The sequence below is a fragment of the Diabrotica virgifera genome, chromosome 1 (assembly GCF_917563875.1).
Source record: "Diabrotica virgifera virgifera chromosome 1, PGI_DIABVI_V3a".
NCBI classification, from domain to species: domain Eukaryota; kingdom Metazoa; phylum Arthropoda; class Insecta; order Coleoptera; family Chrysomelidae; genus Diabrotica; species Diabrotica virgifera.
In genome coordinates this window covers 231,506,955-231,530,465 of record NC_065443.1, presented here as the reverse complement: position 1 = coordinate 231,530,465, position 23,511 = coordinate 231,506,955, and the positions used below count along the sequence as shown (strand labels likewise).

General features: G+C 32.6%; 1 protein-coding gene across 1 annotated transcript in view; it reads right to left on the bottom strand.

The window, feature by feature from the left end:
- LOC126879060 (platelet-derived growth factor receptor alpha) overlaps positions 1-19,799 on the bottom strand; it is a 289,178-nt gene extending 269,379 nt beyond the window's left edge. The window contains exon 1 of the mRNA XM_050641955.1: positions 19,498-19,799. The gene's annotated coding sequence lies outside the window, so the exon portion shown is untranslated. The remainder of the gene's footprint in view (positions 1-19,497) is intronic.
- Between the last annotated feature and the right edge of the window lie 3,712 nt (positions 19,800-23,511).

The window sequence follows — 23,511 nt, the reverse complement described above, 5'->3', positions numbered from 1 at the left end:
CGCAATAGGATACCAATAGGATACCAATGTCGAGGTCTGCAGACCCAGTAGAAGCAGAGTTGTTGTAGCTAATGAAAAGAAGGTTCTTCGTCAAATTCCAAATCGAATATTTCAATGTGAAATAACCAAAAAACAGAGCACTTTTCGGGGAAAATTCATTACAACTTTTTTAAAGTGTTTAAAAAAAGGTTTATTTTTGTTTAAAAAAAACTTATTTAACTAACATTAAAAATAAGTTAGTTACACTCAAAATATTGTTGATCCCTTTTATTTTTTGGTACAAAAATCGCGAAAATCACCCCAAATAAGCTTCCCAAATAAAATTAATCGTTACCGCTTCACAAGTTACTTTACTTATGTATTGTTTATATTATCTATAAGTTGCATTGGTTCAAAGTGCTAATTTTTGAAAAAAAATTGGGTTTAAAATAAAACATTTTTTTTTAATTTTGATAAAAAAATTGAATTGTTCATGGAATTAACTTAAAAATTATTAGTAATACCAAAAATCTTAAAGAGTGATAAAAGTTTTGCTTTCCTAAATATTTTTGCTTTTTTGTTTTCTTGTTAGACAAAAATTGTTTATGCTAAGGCTGTTCAAAATTTGCCTAAACTCGTGATTAATTACTTGTTCAAGCCATTTTAACTACAGCTTTTTCAAAAATATGCACTTTGAACCGATGAAACTTACAGATCATATAAATAATACATAAGCAAGTTTTGTGAAGTGGTAATGATACAATTTATTTGTGATGCTAATTAGGGGGTGATTTTCGCGATTTTAAACAAGTTACTTACTTTTAAACAAAACAAACCTTTTTTTAAACACTTTAAAAAGTTGAAATGAATTCCCCCACCCCCTCCCCGAAAATGCTCCGTTTTTGGGTTATTTCACATTGAAATATTCGATTTGGAATTTGATGAAGAAGAACCTACTTTTCATTAGCTACAACTCTGCTTTTACTGGGTCTACAGACCTCAAATATACACCATTTTTTCAGTTTTTTATATGCTATATTTTTGCTAAGAATATTTTTTTTGCTCAAATACTTACTTCTTGAGTTATCTCCGAAAAACCATCCAAAAATATGTTTTTTTCTGTTAAAAATGAACGTATTCATTTGCAATAAACTCGATAAGTATTAACTTAGGGAAAAACTCTATAAAACAAAAGTTGCTTAGAATTAATGATTTTATCCATAAACAATTTTAACTACATATTCTCAAATTTTCATCCTTCCTTTATTTTTTGGGGTCAGATTGTTCTTTGATCGGGCTATCACTGGACTAGAAAAGATCTGAAGTGTCTCGTTTTAGAATTCCTAGATTTTAAGTACGCCCACAGCAGAGCTTTTTTACAAACATTAATTGATTGCTAAACACGAAATTGAATTAAGTAAGAACTTGACACAACGTTTACCAGAAAACTAATACATTAACCTAACTAAATAAAGAAAGATATACTACGCGGATCGCCAATTTCCAAGAAAAGTTCTGAAGTTACCCCTACTTAGAAGTACTCGACTATACGCCCACATCAGAGCTTTTTTACAAACATTAATTGATTGTTAAACACGAAATTATAATGAGCATTTGAATAATATTTACTACCGCTCCACCGTTTATATTTTTAGAAAAAAAATCACATGATCGACGCCATGTTTACTAACATGCACATATTTCAAGTGAAGCTAATGAAAGTATGCACCATTGACGTCTATGTCTATGTCTACCTACTCACGTCTATCGATGGATTTGTGAAAATATGGGGGGGCAAAAATTTTACTGATAATTTATCAATTATATTATCCAACTTTAATCGACATCGATCTCGTTTATACACTGGAAAAAGAGTTTTTATAGTTTCCGGGCTTTTTTGGTTTCTTGATACTACAGTGGAACCTCGACAAGTCGGCCCCCGATAGCCCGGAAGTTCGGCTAACCCGGACCGATTTTCATCGGCCAAACATTTCAACAATAAAAATGTATGTATTATTTTAAAACATTTTATCTGCAGCCGCTTCTGGAATGTCTTAAAAATATCGAATTTCATTGATAAAACTTCCCTTCAATCATAATATAATATTTGAGAGATAATGGGTATCTGTGGAATTTGAACTATATGATAGTAAAAATGACTCATGCACACGGCGGCGGCAGAGCGACGTTCATGATCGCAAACAACAGGCACCTGTTATTCCATTATTTATTTTCAACTGTCTTTTAAAAAATTGTTTTTTAAACAATGGTCTTTTAAACAATGAAAGAGTCACTGTTCTTAACTGACATAACATCGTTCCGATGGCAGACCAGACGAAATTGACAAAACCAAACTGACTGAGTTTTTTTACCTAGAAATGAATAATACTCTATATTGTCTATACTAAACTCTATACAACTATAGGTAACTGTACATATATATTTCATATTATTTTGCTTATAAGGGACTTTATCTATAAGTATACCGTATTTTATTAATTTTTACCATGCTCTCCGGCTAACCCGGATTTTCGATAAACCGGATCGGCCGCGGTCCCGATTAATCCGAGTTATCGAGGTTCCACTGTACTACTACATGTCGGTTTATAACGTTCTCCACTTCGTCCGGTTGTTTCCTTTTTCTCGGTCTACCTCGTTTTCTCTTTCCTTCTGGTTGCCATTTTAGTATTTCCTTTGGTATTCGTTGTTCATTCATTCTTTATATATGTCTGAACCGGATAAGTTATTTTTTGATAAGCCATCCGTGATTGTTCGTTTCGTTTCCATTATTACTCTAATGCGTTCGTTGGTAATCCTTTGTCTTCTAGATCTTCCTGCTGCTCTTCTTCAAAAATCGATTTCCGTTGCTCTCAGCATTGCCAGTGTTCTCTCTTTCTGTGGTCATACCTCACAGCTGTGTACAGTGATAATTTTCTCTATAGTTTCATATATCCTCTTTTTATTTTCTTTGCTGATGGATTGGTCCCATAAAATGCTGTTTAACATTGTGATGGCTTTTCTACATGACGTATTTCTTTCTCTTATGGCCTTGTCTAATGTTCCATCATGCGAAATACTGACACCTAGAAATTTGTAGTCATAGTAGTGCTTTATGTTGGTGTTGTCGTCTAATATAAGATCTTTTTTTCTACTCCAATTGTAACGTTCCGTTAACTAATTATCTTTATAGTCATTTTATTTAATTTTAATAACGTTTTTATTAAATTATACTTAAAAACAATAATGTCTAATTACTATGTTATATATCTTTTCCAAATATTTCAATATTGGGAACTTTAACGAAGTAAAGTTGGTAGCCTAGCGGTGAAACTAAGAAATAACTTGACGTCTGGCTTTTGGCTAGCGGAAAAGGATTGGAAATTGACACTTAATGTTGGAGTGTGGCTACGAAAAGGGCGAAGGTCCTGGTATGATTTACGTTTTAAAAAGTTTCAGTGTTCAATATTGTTAATATATTTTAATAATTATATCATAATTATATTATTAAAAGTTTGATGAACCGGGGAGACTAATTGCAGACGTGCTATGGATATTTATTGAGGATTTTTCGCCCTTCCATGAAGCTTAAATAAGACTCTCACAACACCGAGAGGAACCACCTCCAACCCTCTGAAGTCACAAAGACAAGCCTAAGGTCTCCAGTCTCCAGTTTTTTATAAGGAAGTTTCTGTACCTCCAGGAGGACAACTTAGTTGGCAGTTAGCATCACCTTTGTGCTAACTTCACTGATAAGGGTTTTCGATGTACGCTGAGAAGAACACTTTTGGGAGCCATATCTGGTCCAGTGGGTTTGTTTGGGAACATATATATTTACAGCGCAATAGCTATTCGCCGATACCATTTTACACATTTTTTATTAATATTCAGAACATTTAACTCATATACTTACACATACCGCGACTATATTTATATTGTATTTATTTTTCCTCTCTTAATATTATCTATACATAATTCAATAGCGTTCCCGCTCATTGCTGAATTTATTGATTTAATATATTGAATATTTTACAGCAGTGTAAGATACCTGGGAGGTTGGTCAATTCCGATCTTCTGGCGCCCTCAACTTAGTCTATTTTATTTATCCCCTATATTCTTCTATTTTTACTATATTATTATATTTATTCTATCTATTTTTTGAGCATCTATTCTTATCTTAATATTTCCCTTCTTAGTTATCATCGCTACCTACTTTGAGCTACCGTCTTCGACAGGCATGCAAATGAGCCGTATCCACCCTTGAGTGTCAAGTTGTCGTTCACTTGCATATCTAGCTAGCCACTCCATTCAGTTTGCCTCTGTCTATTCATCTATATATTATTTGTTCACTCATTTCATCTTATCATTTTCTTTCTTTCTACAAATACTACTGCAAAGTAGTATTTTGTTACACAATGCGCAAGTATTCTATTTTCTTTTTATTTACTTCTAGTCTTCATAAATATATATCTTCAATTAATTTTCGTGCCATATAGTATAAATCGTCATAATCTTGAGCCATTATTACGTATCGTCTGCAAAGTTGAGCTTATATACCATACTGTTGGTGAGTGGTACAATATCCCTATAATATCCATTGTTTTACATGTTTGTTTCCGTGTTTTTAAAACACTGTCGAGGTAGGTATATTTTAAATAATATGGGAGACAGGCAACATCCTTGCTATAATCCTTTTGATGTAACAAATCCTGTTGTCATTTGTGTCCCTGTTTTTATTTTTGTGATGGGATGATTGTATAGCAATTTGACGGCTATATTAGTTCTATATTAACGGTGTAGGCGCAAAATTTTGCGCCAATGTGTTTTAAATGCATTTTTTTCGAATCCTGAGAAAACTAATAAATATTTTTTAAAAAATTAAACGCAGAATGAAAGATTGCATTATTGCTGAGGGCTGAAAGTCCTCGAGAACTTCTATAATGTTTATTTTAATAAGTTACAGGGGTAAAAAAAAAAAGAGGAAAAGTGTGATTTTTAATTTCAAATATCTCATTTAAAAAACTTTTTGGTTATTCCAAAGGACTTTCGGTCCTCGGTAATAATGTAATCTTTCATTCTGCGTTTAAATTTTTCAGAAATACTTATCTTATAAGTTTTCCCAGGATTCGAAAAAAATTAATGCATTTAAAATACATTGGCGCGAAATTTTGTCCCTACGTCCTTAATATTCGAGCTTTTCATTGATTGTCACAGCTTCTTCAGAGGAACGCTATCGTCGGCTTTCCATAGATCGACGAACAACATATGCCGTGCCATCTTTTTTCTATTATCTGGGTTAATACGTTGACAGACAGAACGTCTAATTTCCATTGATGTAATGTGACACAACGTCTATAGACGTTCAGGGCCGCGTTTAGGACAATTGACGCCCTAGGCAATTCTCTAGTAGCCGCCCTTCAAGCATGTACCATTTTTGCGGAAAAAAAATTGCAAGCAGATTTTTTTAATTAAATAAGAATACATAAAAATTGTCATTCCAGTTCGATTACATCAGATTTCTTTCTGGATTTTCTTTGGAAAAATAATCTATAATGTCGTCATAATTTATCGCCTTTGTTACGTCACTTTCTATGGACAAAATCTACAAATTGTTAAGACGTTCTTGCGTCATACTTGATCGGAAATTATTTTCATGACAATTTTAAATTCTTGACATTTTCGAAAATGACCTTTCAGCGGACACGTTGGTTGGCAACTGGGAGGCACAAATAAATGCGCAAAGCAATATCAAAATTAGGGAAACATCTTTCAATCCACTCTTCTTTAAATATTTAGATACGTCAATTATTGGTGATTGGTGATTTTATTGTGGTATCCAAATGAACCTTTAAGTGAATGCATTCATGTATGAATGATGTATATCTATTAGTGCAGTCAGTGGGGGAATTTGGCTCTGAATTCCATCCTACTGCATCAATTTAGTCGATATTTTCACTGTAAATAGGGAATAGCTCAAGAAACAAAGTCTATGCTATATCCTACGACGTTTTTAAGTTAGGGGTGGTTCCCACCCGTTCTTGGGGGTAAAATTTTTTTATCAAACACCGGAAGTGGTCAGAGAACCCAATTCTAAGCAATAACTGTTTTATAAAATTTTTTGAAAACTCAATACTTTTTGAGTTATTCGTGGTTAAAAATTTGCCTTTTTCATTGAAAAATGACCTTTTCGGATACTGTTTTTTTTGGGAATACCATAAAAATTGTGCATCTAACGAAAAAAACTATATAAAACATTTTTGTAGTTTATGAACAATAAGAGAGATTCATTTTTTCATAAATCTTCTAGTTTTAATAAAAAAAGAGATGGTAGGCAAAAACAATTTTTTGGTGCATGCTCAAATCGGTGTATTCAACTTAAAATAACAGAGGAATTGTCGATTTTAGGGGTATAATGCTTTGAATACCTTTTATAGTGCCTGAAAAGACCTTTAAAACGAGAACTGTTAAATGTCGGTTACATTCAAACTAAGCGAGATATGGTGCGAAAAACTTATGATTAATGTATTTTAAGGAAAAATGAGAAGTATATTTAACCCCTCATCCACCAGAATTTAAATGCATCGTTTTTCTTCTAGAATACCTTCTACTCTAGTGTTATTTCTATATTCAAAAAGTTGGACGGGTTTAAAATGAATGGTTTTCTTTTAGATAACAATTTTACTTTTCTTTCGTTACTGTATCTCATTATCATTTTCGAGTTACATGGAGAAAAAGAAAATTAAAAAAAATTTAAAAATGCTCTCTATAATTTGATCTTATTTTTTTCAAAAACCATACATTTTAAACCCGTCCAACTTAGTGAACATAGAAATAACACAATTAATACAAGTAAAAGGTATTGTAGAAGCAAAACGATGCATTTAAATCTGGTGGATGAGGGGTTAAACATATATTCGCATTTTATCTTAAAATAAATTAGCCATCCTTTTTTGTTGCACCATATCTCGCTTAGTTTGAATGTAATCGAAATTTAACAGTGTGGTCGTTTTAAAGGTCTTTTCAGGCAGTACTAACAAAAGATATTGATAGCATTATACCCTTAAAATAGACCATTTCTCTGTTATTACGTTGAACACACACATTTGAGCATGCACAAAAAAATTTTTTTTCACCTACCATATCTCTTTTTATGCTATCACTTTATGAAGGAACGAATCTCTTTGATTTTTCATAAGCTACAAAAATGTTTTATATAGTTTTTTTCGTTAGATGCATATTTTTTAAGGTATTCGCAAAAAACCGTCCGAAAAGTCGACATTTTTCAATGAAAATGGCAAATTTTCAATCAAGAATAACTCAAAATGATTCAGTTTAAAAAAATTATAGAAGAGTGCGCCCGCCGCCTTTGCGGTGCTGCCGACGGCCCAATAATCCCTAAATTTACGACTTCTCTCCTTTGTGAATGAATAGTGTTAAGAAAATGCAATTTGTTTTCTAGAAATGAAAGCCCACTTATATTCCATTGTATATATATATTGATGGATGTACGAATGTTATTGATGAATGTTATTCGATTTTAATTTTTATATACAAATATTTTTTGTACAGTATTTTTGCCGCCCTCTCATAATTTGCCACCCTAGGCAACTGCCTATATTGCCTAATGGATAAAGCAGCCCTGTAGACGTTGCATTTTCCCCTATTCTACTTTGCAAACGACAGCAGTATCACAGCACTTGCTTATACATTTGACGCACTGTCCGTCAACGCGTTAAGGAGAAAATGTGGTTAATAGCGGATCGAACCGTACGAAATCCTGCTTGTTCTTCTGCTTCACAATCTAAATATTTTTTCTAGATTCGAGTCTTTAAAACCTTTCCATATATTCGACTCATAGATCCGATTATAGCTATTCCTCGGTCATTTTCACATTAATTTTTAACACCCTTTTTGTGTATGTGTAGTACTGAGGTATGATATCTTCTATTTTATAGATATTTAGCGTGTGTTTATGCATTCTTCAAATAGTTACTGAAGATGTTAGTACAATTTTTTCGTTCCGTACTTAAACAATTGTTTGGGTATATCCCCTGGTCCAGGTGCTTTGTTTCTCTTCAGTTATTAAATACATTTTTAATTCCTTCTGTTGTGAATCTGCCGACAATATACAGGGTGTCCCGAAAAGATTGGTCATAAATTATACCACACATTCTGAGGTCAAAAATAGTTAGATTAAACCTAACTTACCTTAGTACAAATAATGTGCTCATAAAAAAAGTTACAGCCCTTTGAAGTTACAAAATGAAAATCGATTTTTTTCAATATATCGAAAACTATTAGAGATCTTTTATTCAAAATGGACATGTAACATTCTTATGGCAGGAACATCTTAAAACAAAAAATAATAATGAAATTTGTTTACCCCATAAAAAAAAATTTAGGGTGATTTTGTTCCCTTAAACCCCCCTAAATTTTCTGTACGTTCCAATTAATTTATTATTGTGGTACCATTAGTAAAACACAACGTTTTTTTTTAATTTTTTGCCTCCTAGTGTTTTTTCGATAAGCCAGTTTTTATCGAGATTCGGCTTCTTTTTCAATATATTTACGTAAAAATTTTATGGGGGTTTTGTTCTTTTAAACCCCCCAAATGTTTGTATACGTTCCAATTAAACTATTATTGTGGTACCATTAGTTAAACACAGTGTTTTTAAAACTTTTGCCACTTCTTCTACCACACAGTCTTTTTTTCATAAGTCACCTTTTATCGAGATGTAGCTTCTTTTTCAAAATATACCTAAAAATGTAAATTACAAATAAATTTTCAGATTATTAGCAGGTCTCTAGTATCGTACTTAACCATAATATAACCATAATATATAGGGTGTCCCAAAAGTAGTGGAACGGTCGAATATTTCGCGAACTAAACATCGGATCGAAAAACGGAAAATTCAATAATTTTCAAAAAGCTATCCAATGACACCAAACACCAACCCCCACTACACCCCCTGGAGGTGGGGTGGGGGGTAACTTTAAAATCTCAAATGGAAACCCCTAGTTTTTCTTGCAGATTTGGATTCGTTACGTAAAAGTAAGCAACTTTTATTTAAGACATTTTTTCGAACTGTGGATAGATGGCGCTATAATTGGGAAAAACAATTTATCCTGATACCATAGATAAATTATAGAAACGGTCTAATATCTCGAGAAATACACTTCCAAATGAGAAACCAAAAAACAGGTTTTTAATATTTTTCGAAAACCTATCGACAAACACCAAAAATGACACTCCAACCCATCCCCTGGAGACGGAGTGGGGGGTAAATTTAAAATCTTAAATAGCAACCCCCACTTTTTATTACAGATTCGAATTCGTCATGAAAAATTAAGCAACATTTATTCGAAACATTTTTTAAAATTGCTGATAGATGGCGCTAATAAATCGTATTTTTCCAATTAAAGCGCCATCTATCAACAATTCTAAAAAATGTTTCGAATAAATGTTGCTTAGTTTTTCATGACGAATCCGAATCTGTAATAAAAAGTGGGGGTTGCTATTTAAGATTTTAGAGTTACCCCCACCCCACCTCCAGGGGGAGGGTTGGAGGGTCATGTTTAGTGTTATTCGATAGGTTTTCGAAAAGTATTAAAAAACTTTCTTGTGGTTTCTCATTTGGAAGTGTATTTCTCGAGATATTAGACCGTTTCTATAATTTACCTATGGTATCAGGATAAATCGTTTTTCTCAATTATAGCGCCATCTGTCCACAGTTGTCCACAAAAAAATGTCTTGAATAAAAGTTGCTTACTTTTACGTAACGAATATAAATCTGTAAGAAAAACTAGGGTTTTCCATTTGAGATTTTAAAGTTACCCTCCACCCCACCTCCAGGGGGTGTAGTGGGGGTTGGTGTTTGATGTCATTGGATAGATTTTTGAAAATGATTGAACACGTATTTTTCAGTTTTTGGATCCGATGTTTAGTTCGCGAAATATTCGACCGTTCCACTACTCTTGGGACACCCTGTATGTGGTGGATTCGACAAATATTCAAAATATCTTGATAAACACTGGCTTATCGAAAAAGTACTACGAGGCAAAAAGTTTTAAAAACATTGTGTTTAACTAATGGTGCCACAATAATAATTTAATTGGAACGTACAAAAAAGTTGGGGGGGTTTAAGGGAACAAAACCCCCATAAAATTTTTATGGGTGCAGAAATTTCACTTAAATTTTTTTTAAGATGTTGCTGCCATAAAAATCCCACATGTCCATTTTCAATAAAAAATTTTTGAGAGTTTTCGATATATGAAAAAAAAACGATTTTCATTTTGTAACTTCAAAGGGCTGTAACTTTTTTTGTGTGTACTATTGTATATAGGTAAGTTAGGTTCAATCAACCTATTTTTGACCCCAGAATCTGTGGTATAATTTATGACCAATCTTTTCGGGACACCCTGTATATTGCAATTCTATATTGGTTTTGGTTTTCACCTTCTTGAAATTCGACTCTCTTAAAATTCGTGCCCTGATTAATAAAACTAACTCTCTTCGTAATACTACATATTATTTCAATTTGTCAGTACCTTTTACATTAGCCCAAGAGGTATAAGACGTCATAAAGCAGTGTAAAAGGATAGCGGATGAAATCTGGAGAGATAATTAAAAATAACTCCAGAGTTTAAAATGGTGCCAAATGCAATGCAACCCAATATAATTTCCAAAATCGTCTATCCTCCTGCTTTCAGGAAGGGACGAATGGGAGTCGAATACAATGATTCTCATAATGGTAGATCAATGTTGGTATACAGACGGCGCTAAAATTGATGAAGGAATTGGAGCTGGGATATACAGAGGAAATCTAAGGCCAAGTCTTAGTGAAAGTAGGTAATCACTCGACCATCTTCCAAGCGGAAATTTATGCTATAGAGATGTGCCTGCAGGAACTAATTACGAGTTATTGCAGGGACAGACCTGTAAAAATTATATCTGATAGATAGGCAATAAAGGCCCTGTAATGGAATCGGATTGACTCCACGTTAGTTTGGAACTGTTTTCAGAATCTGATTCAGATCTGAAGAAGTAATAGTTTAAGTTTAATCTGGGTACCGGGACATATTGGGATTGAAGGGAACGAAAACGCGAACCTACTTGCCAAGAAGGAAAAAACAGCGGCATTCAAAGGCCCAGAATCTGTCGTTGGTATACCAAGAAGCACAGCCAAAAGAACAAAATCGGACTAGGTGGAACCGATGAAAGTAACTACTGGTATCAACCATAATATCCTTATCCTTATACCTTATCCAACCCTGGTATATACCAGGGTTAGAAAAGGTAAGGCTCGGTATATTTGAGAATTAGCAACTGTAGCCCTAACATTTAGGGCTATTGTATATTGCCTCGCATTGTATGTTATCTTGGATATTAACGTTCTTCTTTAAGAGCAAACAGTAGCGATCAAGAGGTAGCAAAAAACGCGTTCCAAGATTGCAGCTGTAATTTTGAATATTTTGTCGAGATATTTGGCACACTTATTCGTAATATAATAAAGAATGGTGGTACATAGCCCAATTTCAGAAATATGTTAGAATGTGGAAATTACTCTATAACTAAATAAAATATTGAAAAAAGGAGTCTGTACCGCCATTAAGAAAGACAAAAAAATACACTTTTTTCAAATAAACTTTTTTATCCCGTGCCTGGATTTTGTGTCACATTGGAACTACTAAAAATCGATTTTTTTATAACAAGAAATCGAACGTCACTGACTTGGCAACATTTCGCGACTATGTGTATAAAAATTACAAGAATAAAAACCGCTAAACGCCGTAAAAATGAGTGGCGCATACAATATTCCAGCTACAAAAGATCTGATATGAATATTACGTGGCGCGAAAATGTATTTTCATTTTGATGCAAAACAAAATTCTAGTTTTATTTTAAAATATTTTTTCATATTATTTGCCCAATTTGAAGTAAAACGCGCCACAAAAGAGTAACTTTGATAGAGTTTGAATTTTGAAACTCTTTTGTGGCGCGTTTACTTCAAATTTAGCAAATATTATGAAACAATCTTTTAAAATAAAACTAGAATTTTGTTTTTGCATCAAAACGAAAATACATTTTCGCGCCACGTAATATTCATATCAGATCTTTTGTAGCTGGAATATTGTATGCGCCACTCATTTTTACGGCGTTTAGCGGTTTTTTATTCTTGTATCAGGAGTTTTGCAAAGTTATTTATAAATTAAATGTATAAATTTGAATGCAATGTTTCTCGATTACACGTTAAGCTGTATAAATGGTCGCCTTTGTCGCATTATCTCACAAATGATCTAGTGTGCATCGAATGTACACTAGATTTTTTTTCTATTCGAAATAGATTGAAAAAAATATTGGGATGGCCGGTAAATGAACTCGGATTGCCCGTTGCCAGATCAAATTAGCGTCGTAACCACTACAACTACATAAACCATTTAGGGAATAATCGTTAATTGGATTATACTTTTGTAGCTTAATAACTTCTACACGGCTTAACCCATTTTGTTCACTAAACATGAATTTGAAACCTACTGACAAATAGTATCTTATGCATCTGAGCTCAATTATGATAACTAAAGCTTTTACAGGAATTATTGAGCTTGAAAAACAGTTTTTCCCATAAGAAATAGATTTGATCATACTTATAAAGCGTACAACTTAAAAATTCGAATTTTCCCGAATATAAGGTACATACCGTTAGATTCTTGTAGAGTCCTTCTACAAACGCTCAGTTATTGGTGTAATCCGTAGGTTGAAATTTTGAGTAATTGTCGAAAAACCAAAATTTTCAAAGTTTAGTTTTTCGGTTTTTCGGCTATACTGAGCCGTTTGTATGTCTGATCCTGACAGCTTAGACACTATTTGAAAGCTTAACTCAACGCTCTTGATTTGGTGTATTTACTGTTCTCCTGTCTCTTCTTGAACCGAAGATATATATACCGCCAAAAAATATGCCATTTTTTACCTACCAAGTCCTATAGCTGGCTTATGGGTAGTCAAAACTCACAAACTACACCGGTTCTGAATCGGCCCTCACCCCCTCTTCAAACACAGAAAAAAAATTCAGATCGGTTTAACTTTTCCACACACACATACATATGTACATACATACATATCCACAAATATTTTCCGTTTTTTAAATAAAAATTGACTCATATTTCTAAGCTCGGTAACTTTTGAACGGTATAACCGATTTTCAAAATTAGACATGCGTTGGAAAGGTAATGATCGCTTCTATTAGAAGCCGCAAAGGTCGGAGATAAATTTTCGAAGTTTTGGGGACGAGAACGAAAAACAGACCCTAAATAGGAAGGGCCGTAAAATCCACACCCTTGGACCAAAATGGATGGTTGACATATGAATGGGTGAGTCTTTTCCTGAACTTTAAGATGGGAGTTGGCCCAATTTTCAATTCAGTCAGATTTAGATAATCGAAAATTTCGTGTATACAGGGTGAGTCACCACTAACGGGACGGAATATTACAGCGAAACGGTAAAAGATTTGAAAAAAATTTAAATTGAGTAGTTTGTAAGTTGATAGAAGCTATATTTTAAAATTATTTTGAAATATACAGGGTGTCCCAATAAGTGGCGGTGTATCAAAGTTATATTTTTTCTTATGGAACACCCTGTATTTTATTGCATTTTTTAATTGTCCGCAAAAAATAAGGTATAGTTTCATAAAGCTTCCCTATACCTATGTACAGAGTGTTCTGAGTTATGTTGACTTTTCTTAAAATGTAAAGTTTTAAAAGAAGGCTTATTCTCAAGTTATTTAAGAAATTATAAAAACATTACTTTTACATCTAAATAGTTGGATATTGGTTGAATGTATTCCATGATTAATTATTACATATTTGTCTACAGGGTGTTCAAAATTTATAGTTTCATTAGTGGGGTATTCCTTATGTCATATGATGCGTATTTTAAATGGAACACCATGTATATTAATAAATAATTATACTTAACAAATTTACCTCTTTCGAATGGTATATAGATGTCCTATACCTAGGTCTCATAGTTTTTGCCTAATTTACAATTATTTAAATTCTTACTCTGTAAATCGATTTAAAAAAAAAAGATGAAGTTAATTAATGTCATTGTATGACATTGTCATTTTATGACAATACGGTCTGATAATTATCTTATAATTAATGCATTCCATGATTGATTATTACACATTTATTTACAGGGTGTTCAAAATTTACAGTTTCATTATTAGATTATTCAATGTAGCATAATATGATGGGTATTTTATTAGAACACCATGTATATTAATCAAAGATTGTACTAAACACAGGTTTCTGGGTTAGGAAGTGCATCATTTACAATATTTTTAATGTAACCTTATTTAAAAAAATTCATCTTGGTCAATCCTGGTGGCCTAGATGGTCAAATATATGGACCGAATTAATCTATCCATTTATTTCTAAATTTTATGTTGAGGTTGTTCTTAACATCACGTCAAAAATAAGCAGGAGCTCCGTTCACTTGGAGCCACATGTTTGTTCGCACGCTAAGTGGAAGGTTTTAAGAAGGATTCAAAAAACTTTTTAAGAAATTTAAAGAAGTTGCTCCATTCAGATTTTCGTCAAAAAAATATGGGTCGATAACGTACTGGCTCAGAATGCTGCCCCAAATTTTCCTACCTATGCAAAATTACCAGCAGCACGGACTCTATCGAGAAATTTCTCAAAAACGTCCTTTTTTGGGTGTCCTCTATCAGGATACTTTTAAGCGTAAACTTTAGAAGCTAAGAGAAAATTTTAAAAATATTCCCCAGCCAATGCAAAGTAGCATGTCTACTCTTTCATAGATAGTGTGATTATTCATTTTTAGGAACAATTAAATTTGAATGTAATTGGCTCTTCCAAAGCCATTTTTAAGTAAAAAAAAATTGAATATCATACACGGATGTTTATAGTTTTGATAATTACCAGACCGTACTGTCATAAACTAACAATGTCATACAATGACATTAACCTTTTGTTTTAAAATCGATTTACAGATTAAGAATTTAAATAATTGTAAATTACGCAAAAACTATGACGCCTAGGTATAGGACATTCATATACCATTAGAAAGAGGTAAATTTGGTTAGTATAATTATTTATTAATATACATGGTGTTCTATTTAAAATAAGCATCATATGACACATTGAATACTCCAATAATATAACTGTAAATTTTGAACACCCTGTAGACAAATGTATAATAATTAATCATGAAATACATTCAACCAATATCCAACTATTTAGATGTAAAAGTAATGTTTTTATAATTTCTTAAATAACTTGAGAATAAGCCTTCTTTTAAAACTTTACATTTTAAGAGAAGTGAAGAATTCATTTACTCTTTTGAGTATTAAGGAATCTTTCTTGTTGGAGCTTTACCATGCTGAGCAGATGAGTTGTGAATTATTTAAAATTCTCTCATCTTAATTTTCTCGGCACCTGTATGACTTATAAATTGTAAAAGTCTCAGGAGGTGTAACCAAAGAAAGTATTCCACCTGTTGTCAATCTGGTGGTACGGAGGCGATATTTATTGTCGTTTTCTGCGCTGCTTCGATTGATAACTTAGTTTGTTTTCCGGTAGATGGCCCTAGTTCATCCGTGACATTTCTTTCTTTGCAATTCGGGAAGGCCCTAAGCTATGGTAAATGGTTAAAGCGGAGAGAAGAGGATATGGGTTTACTGATGAGGGGAAAAAGATCTCCGAAACCGGTATAGACTCTTCCTGCACTCTCCGCTTTAACCACAGTATTATGCAGCTGCTGCATTTTCGTTTTGCAAAGAAATTGAGAATGTTTATACATTTTTAATTCATTTACTCTTTTGAGTATTAAGGAATCTTTCTTGTTGGAGCTTTACCATGCTGAGCAGATGAGTTGTGAATTATTTAAAATTCTCTCATCTTAATTTTCTCGGCACCTGTATGACTTATAAATTGTAAAAGTCTCAGGAGGTGTAACCAAAGAAATTATTCCACCTGTTGTCAATCTGGTGGTACGGAGGCGATATTTATTGTCGTTTTCTGCGCTGCTTCGATTGATAACTTAGTTTGTTTTCCGGTAGATGGCCCTAGTTCATCCGTGACATTTCTTTCTTTGCAATTCGGGAAGGCCCTAAGCTATGGTAAATGGTTAAAGCGGAGAGAAGAGGATATGGGTTTACTGATGAGGGGAAAAAGATCTCCGAAACCGGTATAGACTCTTCCTGCACTCTCCGCTTTAACCACAGTATTATGCAGCTGCTGCATTTTCGTTTTGCAAAGAAATTGAGAATGTTTATACATTTTTAATTCATTTACTCTTTTGAGTATTAAGGAATCTTTCTTGTTGGAGCTTTACCATGCTGAGCAGATGAGTTGTGAATTATTTAAAATTCTCTCATCTTAATTTTCTCGGCACCTGTATGACTTATAAATTGTAAAAGTCTCAAGAGGTGTAACCAAAGAAAGTATTCCACCTGTTGTCAATCTGGTGGTACGGAGGCGATATTTATTGTCGTTTTCTGCGCTGCTTCGATTGATAACTTAGTTTATTAAATTTAAATTTTTTTCCAATCTTTTACCGTTTAGCTGTAATCTTCCGTCCCGTTAGTGGTGACTCACCCTGTATATAGTGTCGCGTGTAGGGGGTGTAGGTCTGCGCCACTGGCGAGAACTGCCGTTCTCTGGTAATTGTTTTTGATAGTATAAACGTCACTGTCAGCGTCGAATTACCGACGCACTGTTGCCTCAATTATGAAAGTTCGTAGAACTTTCGCAATCTTGGACCGAGTTTGTTGTTACCTGTGGATCGCTACTGTGTGCTCTTAAGGATAAATATCTACATGTATACATAAATTGGCATTTATTAGCGTAAGCTTCAAATTAAATATCCAAAAAAGGTTAATCTACATAGTATGCTAAAATACATACAACCTGAAATCACAATGTGAAAAATGAATTACAATCTGATTTCAGAATATACAATCTGAAAAATTAGTTTTTCGGAAATTGGAAATAGTAAATAAACCTGATCTGATTGAGAAAAAAATGAGTTGAGTTTTTGAATTCAGCGTGCGTAAAAAAATATAAAAGATCATCTATAAAAGTACATACCTCAAAAATGATGCAGGCCAGTGTAATTTATTTTAACATTATTTTATTTAATATTGTTCTGCAGAAATTTCCTTGTATTATGAGCTATACCCTATTCCACGAACATACGCCTATTTTGGATTACTTCGACAACGAATATTTTACTGTGCAAAATAAGAAGAACGAAAGTAAATTGCAAATTACATTGTTGTTTATTGGAATAATTATTAGCGCCATTTACTTTCGTACTTCTTATGTTGCACAGTAAAATATTCGTTGTCGAAGTAATCCAAAACAGGCGTATGTTCGTGGAATGGCCCATAGAGACTTTATGACAATTGCATATTTGTTGCATATTTTACCTTTAATTGCATTTTTTACTGTTTCTGCATATTTTGCAATATTTGGCATATTAACCTTTAACTACACGCGCTGGCGTACTTTGTACGCCAGATATAAGAATTCTACTGGAAATATATTTAAAAATTTAATGTTTGACCTTGCTTACTTTTCTAACCTATCACTGGAATGTGCTTTACAATTTGGTTTTAGTTTCTTTATAATCGGCGTTCTGGAAAGATCGTAATTTACATTTTATTATTTGTTTTTTCCGGTGGTGGACAATATACCCCAGGATTATATTACTATAAGTCGTAATATAAGTACATATTTTAATTGTTTTTTAGTCATTATGGCAAAAAATTTGTTTTTCTTTATAAACAATACTTTTTCTCCTGTAAAAAATCACATTTAAAAAAATTTTTTATTAGTAATTTTATTTATCATGGAATCCAGTTATTCCATGATTCCAGTTATAAATCCCAATTGGCTTACTCAAAAGGAACTCCAAGTATTCACTGATGCCGAATAAGGTTTATAACAAACAACTAAGTGTATTTTTAAATAAAAAATTAAACAAATCCGCTGTTTTTAAGTGTATTTTCTTGTGGCGTACAAAGTACGCCACGCGTGTAGTTATGTTATAACTTCATGCGCGGGTAGTTAAAGGTTAAAGCATATTTTCTTCAAAATCTAATATCCAAAATAACATCATTCAGAAAAGTATGTATGTAAATAAATTTTAATAGCCGGAATACTTCCTAATACCTAATGCCGGAAGCTCAGAAATCGTCCCAACCAAACAATCCACTAGATACAATAAGTAAGCGTTTGGGTATTAGTTTATTGTAAGGAAATAACAGATTACAATGTTTATGACTTAAAAGTTTTGAAATGCCGAAGAATAGAGTATTATAAAGATTACATAAGAAATGTTCCATCCGGCTTTCATAGGTTCCTATATTCTAAAATTATTTGTTAATTTAAAGATTCTTTTACTTTTATATCACATGTGGACGTCGAACATGTGGATGTCGAACAATCGGATTTTGACGAACAAACTAACGTTGCCATAGAAAAGTGTCAAGGAGGTTTTAATAAATTTTAAGTCCGAATTAGCACTTATTAAGTCTAACTACGAAGTCGTAAGCGGTAGGAATGAAGAGTGGAAGCGCAAGGAATGCCATTTACTGAATCTGTAGAATTGAGAGATTTCTGAGATTCCAAAAAGAAATAAAGGCGTAAGAGGGAATATGTATTATTGGTGAAATTGTGAAAAGAAAAAGAGTAACGATGTATTTCAAAGAAATTATGGTTATTTACTACTAATAGAAGTGGCAAACATTGTAAATGGTAATCTGTGTCATTGTTAAATTAGATCTTGAGTCAAGTACCCTGAAGTAAGCACCAATAACATCCATAGATGTAGAAGGGAATTTTTTTAAACACTATATGACAGAAAACATAATTTTTTGGAGGACGATCTGGAAAGACGCCTTATTGTAAGCTATACACCAGCAGTCTTAATTCATAGATGTACGTTATTGTTATTAATTTTACGAGTACATATTAGATGTTTGTAGACGTTTATGTAAATTAAACTCACGCAATAAAATGTTATTTGAAAAAGTTGCAACTACGGACTGTCGATAATTTTCTGGTTTGTTTGTCATTATATATCTAATTAATAAGTGTATAAAAATATTGCATATCTAAATAAAAATTACCTATGCATATATTTGCAAAAATGTTTGCATCTATATGCGCATATTTTCGAAAATTTTAGTGCATATAATATTATGTCCGGTCTCTAAATGATAAAACGCCAAAATAAAAATGGTTTAAATTGAAATTTTAGTTAAATCCCATTAAAGATATTAATTAGTATTTTCTTTAATGTAAGTGTTTTAAACTAATAAAATGGTGCGTCAAATTTATCAGGGTTTGGTAAAAATATATGAAATATACATCGCAACCAAACATAATATTTTTTCAAACAACATACTGTCGACAATCACTTAAATATAGCATCAAATATTACGTAAAATATAGATAGATAACCATGAAGGAAAAATGAAGATACACTTCACTCACCTGTATATCAAACGATAAAACTAAGCAAACAAACAAATCTTATCGAGTATCACTCAACTAATGGCCCCAAAAACTATTTTGCACGAAATAAGAATCTGTTCAGCTACTAAGTTCGAAGAAAATTCCTTTTTCTTTTTTTAACCAAAACTGAAACTTTTTTTGTACGACCGCGAAAAAGACTGTGCGCACAGCACGGAGAGATAGAATCGAATGATTGTGGATTGTGGTTATCAAGAATCAAAATATTAGAAATGTATGCCGCGCGAATCGGTTTTAAACTGTTTATCTAATAAATTGATAAGTCGATCAAGTTAGAAAATTGGCGGAGACTAGCGCTTCGTCAAAAGTCGATTATTATTTCTTATCTCAGGAGCTTCTACGACATTATAATCCGACATAATGATATTATAACGTTTGGCGATTCTAATGCTAAACTGTGAAAAGAATAATATTTTGTAAATATATTTAGGGAACATAGTTATGCTGAATACTGAAACCAGTCAAAATGGACTTAGCAGCAGTAAATAATAATTATGTAATAGTAGTTGTCAGTACTAACTTCCAGAGAAAAGATATCCATATAGTCCAGGGTAATAAGGTGTTTTGCATGACACTTCAACAGCCAGCGTACTGAAGCGTTTTTTCGACAGGTAATACCTATAAGAACAAATTGTAACTATTTCCTGCGTATAATCTGGCGGCCATTTTTATTTATAAACAATTTAGTGTCAAAAAACGGGCTTTCTTCCTTTTTTTTAATAAATGGAAAACAATGAAACTTATGGTTTTTTAGTACATATATCTTGGTGAGCATTGAAAATGGCGTATTACAAAGTTTGATATACTTACTCATTTATTGTTAAAATAATTGCGAACAAAGGTCGAAATTGCAAAAAATTAATTTCGCAATAACTATTGTAAAAATTAGTGTCCAGCTTTGAAATTTTTGTCAAATGGGGGTTCTTTGGTGCTTAATATGTGACGAAAATTTCAAAGCGATTCATTTAATTGTTTAAATTTTTTTCAAATTGTTTATCCCAGAAAGCATTTTTTTGCAATAACATAAGTCAGAAAAAAATTATGTTAAAACCATTCTACAGGTGTCAAAAATGAAAAAGGATGAGCTAAATTTTCTAATTGGTTTAAAAAAAGGGAATAAACTACTAGGGTTTACTAATAAATAATTATGCAAAAGTATCGTCAATTTTTCCTTATAAACTGTTTAATTTTTTTTTGTATAGTAAATTATATTATATATATTTATTACAATTTTTTTAGTTATTATATATATAACACTACTTAGCAGTTGTGCACCTAAAACACGGTGAAAAAGTAGATTTTTTTGAAAAAAATTATTTAAAAAGTTTATAAGGAAAAATTGACGATACTTATACATAATTATTTATTACTAATAAATGCATTTTTTATTCACTTTTTTTAAACCAATTTGAACATTTAGCTCATGCTCTTTCATTCGACACCTATAGAATGGTTCTAACAACATTTTTTTCTGACTTATGTTATTGCAAAAAAGAGCTCTCAGGGATAAACAATTTGAGTTTATTTTATTTATGTTATTGCAAAAAAGAGCTCTCAGGGATAAACAATTTGAGTTTATTTTATTATTATTTATTTTAATTATTTTTATTTTTTACAAAAGTTTTTGGCATTAAAGCCAAAAGGGTTACGATCAAAATAAAGTTGGCCCCTCTTTTCTTTCGTAAAAAATCGTGAAAATCTCACCCTATTTAGCACCCTAAAGAAAATTAACCGTTACCGCTTTACCATTTGCTTTATATGTGTAGTGTTTAGACGATCTGTAAGTTTGACCGGTTCGAAGTGATTATTTTGAAAAAACAGTTGGTTTAAAGTAAAAAAAAAATTCTAAATTTTTTGGAAAAATGCCCTTTTTTCAAAATAACTTAAAAAGCATTAGCGATACGAAAAATCTCAAAGAGTAAAAAATATAGGCTTTGCTTTTATAAACACACTAGTTTTATTTTGTTTTTCTGATAGACAAAAATTGGTTAAGGTATGGCTATTCAAAATTCAAAGTAAACTATAATCCTTTCAAAAACAAGTAATTGGACTTTGTAAGTCCTAGGTTTTCACCCAAAGTAATCGAAAGTAGGACTGGAAGTCGATATTTGAACGCTTGATTGAAATGACTTCAAAACAGAAACTATAAAGATTAAAACTCAACTTTTCAATACGCTTCGATTGATACATGTACTATTTCTGCGACTATGACGGCACTTCTGGTTATAACTTTTTAAGCGGAAATGATAAAAAAACCAAAACCAAATTTTTTTCTCATCTTGCTAAGACACGTCGAATGATATATCGCTTATACTATTTCGGTGCCATCAGAACGGTTCATACGGTTGCAACTCTAAAACCGGAAGTCCGATGTCAAATTTTTCATCTTTAATACCATCCTTGGGTTATAAGCTTTCATTCGACACCTCATTTGTCATTCTAGCTTTATTATTAATGGAGGAGTTGTATTCGCGGACGGAAAGACAGATGAAGAGAGATTCATGAAAGCGGTAGTATATATTTGTTCTCTTCTTGCGAAGTAGCGTTGAATAATATATCACGTGTACTATTCTGGTGACTTTAAAACAGTACTTCTGGTCGCATTTTTAAAACCGGAAGTCCTAGGTCAAATTTCGCACATTTAGTACCATCCTTGGATTATAAGCTTTCATTCGACACCTCAATTGTTATTATACCTGGTATAGTGACGTAGAAGTTATATTCGCAGTCGGACGGACAGACGGACAGACAGCCTAGGTCAAATTTCTCACATTTAGTACCATCCTTGCATTATAAGCTTTCGTTTGACACCGCATTTGTCATTCTACCTGGTAAAATGACGGAGGAGTTATATTCGCAGCCGGACGGACAGACGGACAGACAGCCTAGGTCAAATTTCTCACATTTAGTACAATCCTTGCATTATAAGCTTTTATTTGACACCTCATTTTCATTTTACCTGGTATATTGACGGATGAGTTATATTCGCGGTCGGACGGACCGACGGACAGACAGCCTAGGTCAAATTTCTCACATTTGGTACCATCCTTGCATTATAAGCTTTCATTTGACACCTCATTTTCATTCTACCTGGTATATTGACGGATGAGTTATATTCGCGGTCTGACGGACAGACGGACAGACAGCCTAGGTCAAATAGCTCACCTTTAGTACCATCCCTGGATTATATGCTTTCATTTGACACCTCATTTGTCATTCTACCTGATATGATGACGGAGGAGTTATATTCGCGGTCGGACGGACCGGCGTACAGACAGCCTAGGTCAAATATCTCACCTTTAGTATCATCCTTGGATTATAAGCTTTCATTTGACACCTCATTTCTCATTCTAGCTGGTATATTGACGGAGGAGTTGTGATTAGAGACAGACAGACAGACAGACAGACAGACAGACGGACAGACGGACGTGGATAATTCAAAGTTTTCACATTTTTTCAAAATTGGGTGAAAACAATAAGCACTTTAAACCGGTGAAGCTTACGGATTCTATAAATAATACATAATTAAAGTAAATTTCTTGTAAAGCCGTAACGATTAATTTCATTTGGATTGTTAAATAGGAGGAGATCTTCACGATTTTTTTTATTAAAAAAACAGAGGCCAACTTTATTTTGAGCGTAACTCGCTTAGTTTTGATGCCAGAGACTTTTGTAAAAAATAAAAATAAAGTTTTTTTTTAAACTTTTAATGGGTTTTTCTCGAAAAGTGCTTTATTTTTTGGTTATTTCACGTTGAAATATTCGAATTGGAATTTGACGAATAAAAACTTTTTTTCATGAGCTGAAACTTTGCTTTTGCTGAGAATATAGACTTCACGAATACACAACTATTTTCTCTCACAATAAAACACTGAAAAACGTTTGTTTTTCTATACTTCCACAACATTTATTACAACTATGTTATTACTACAGCTGTTTCGGCCAAGTGCCTTTCTCAAGTAATATATTTTACAA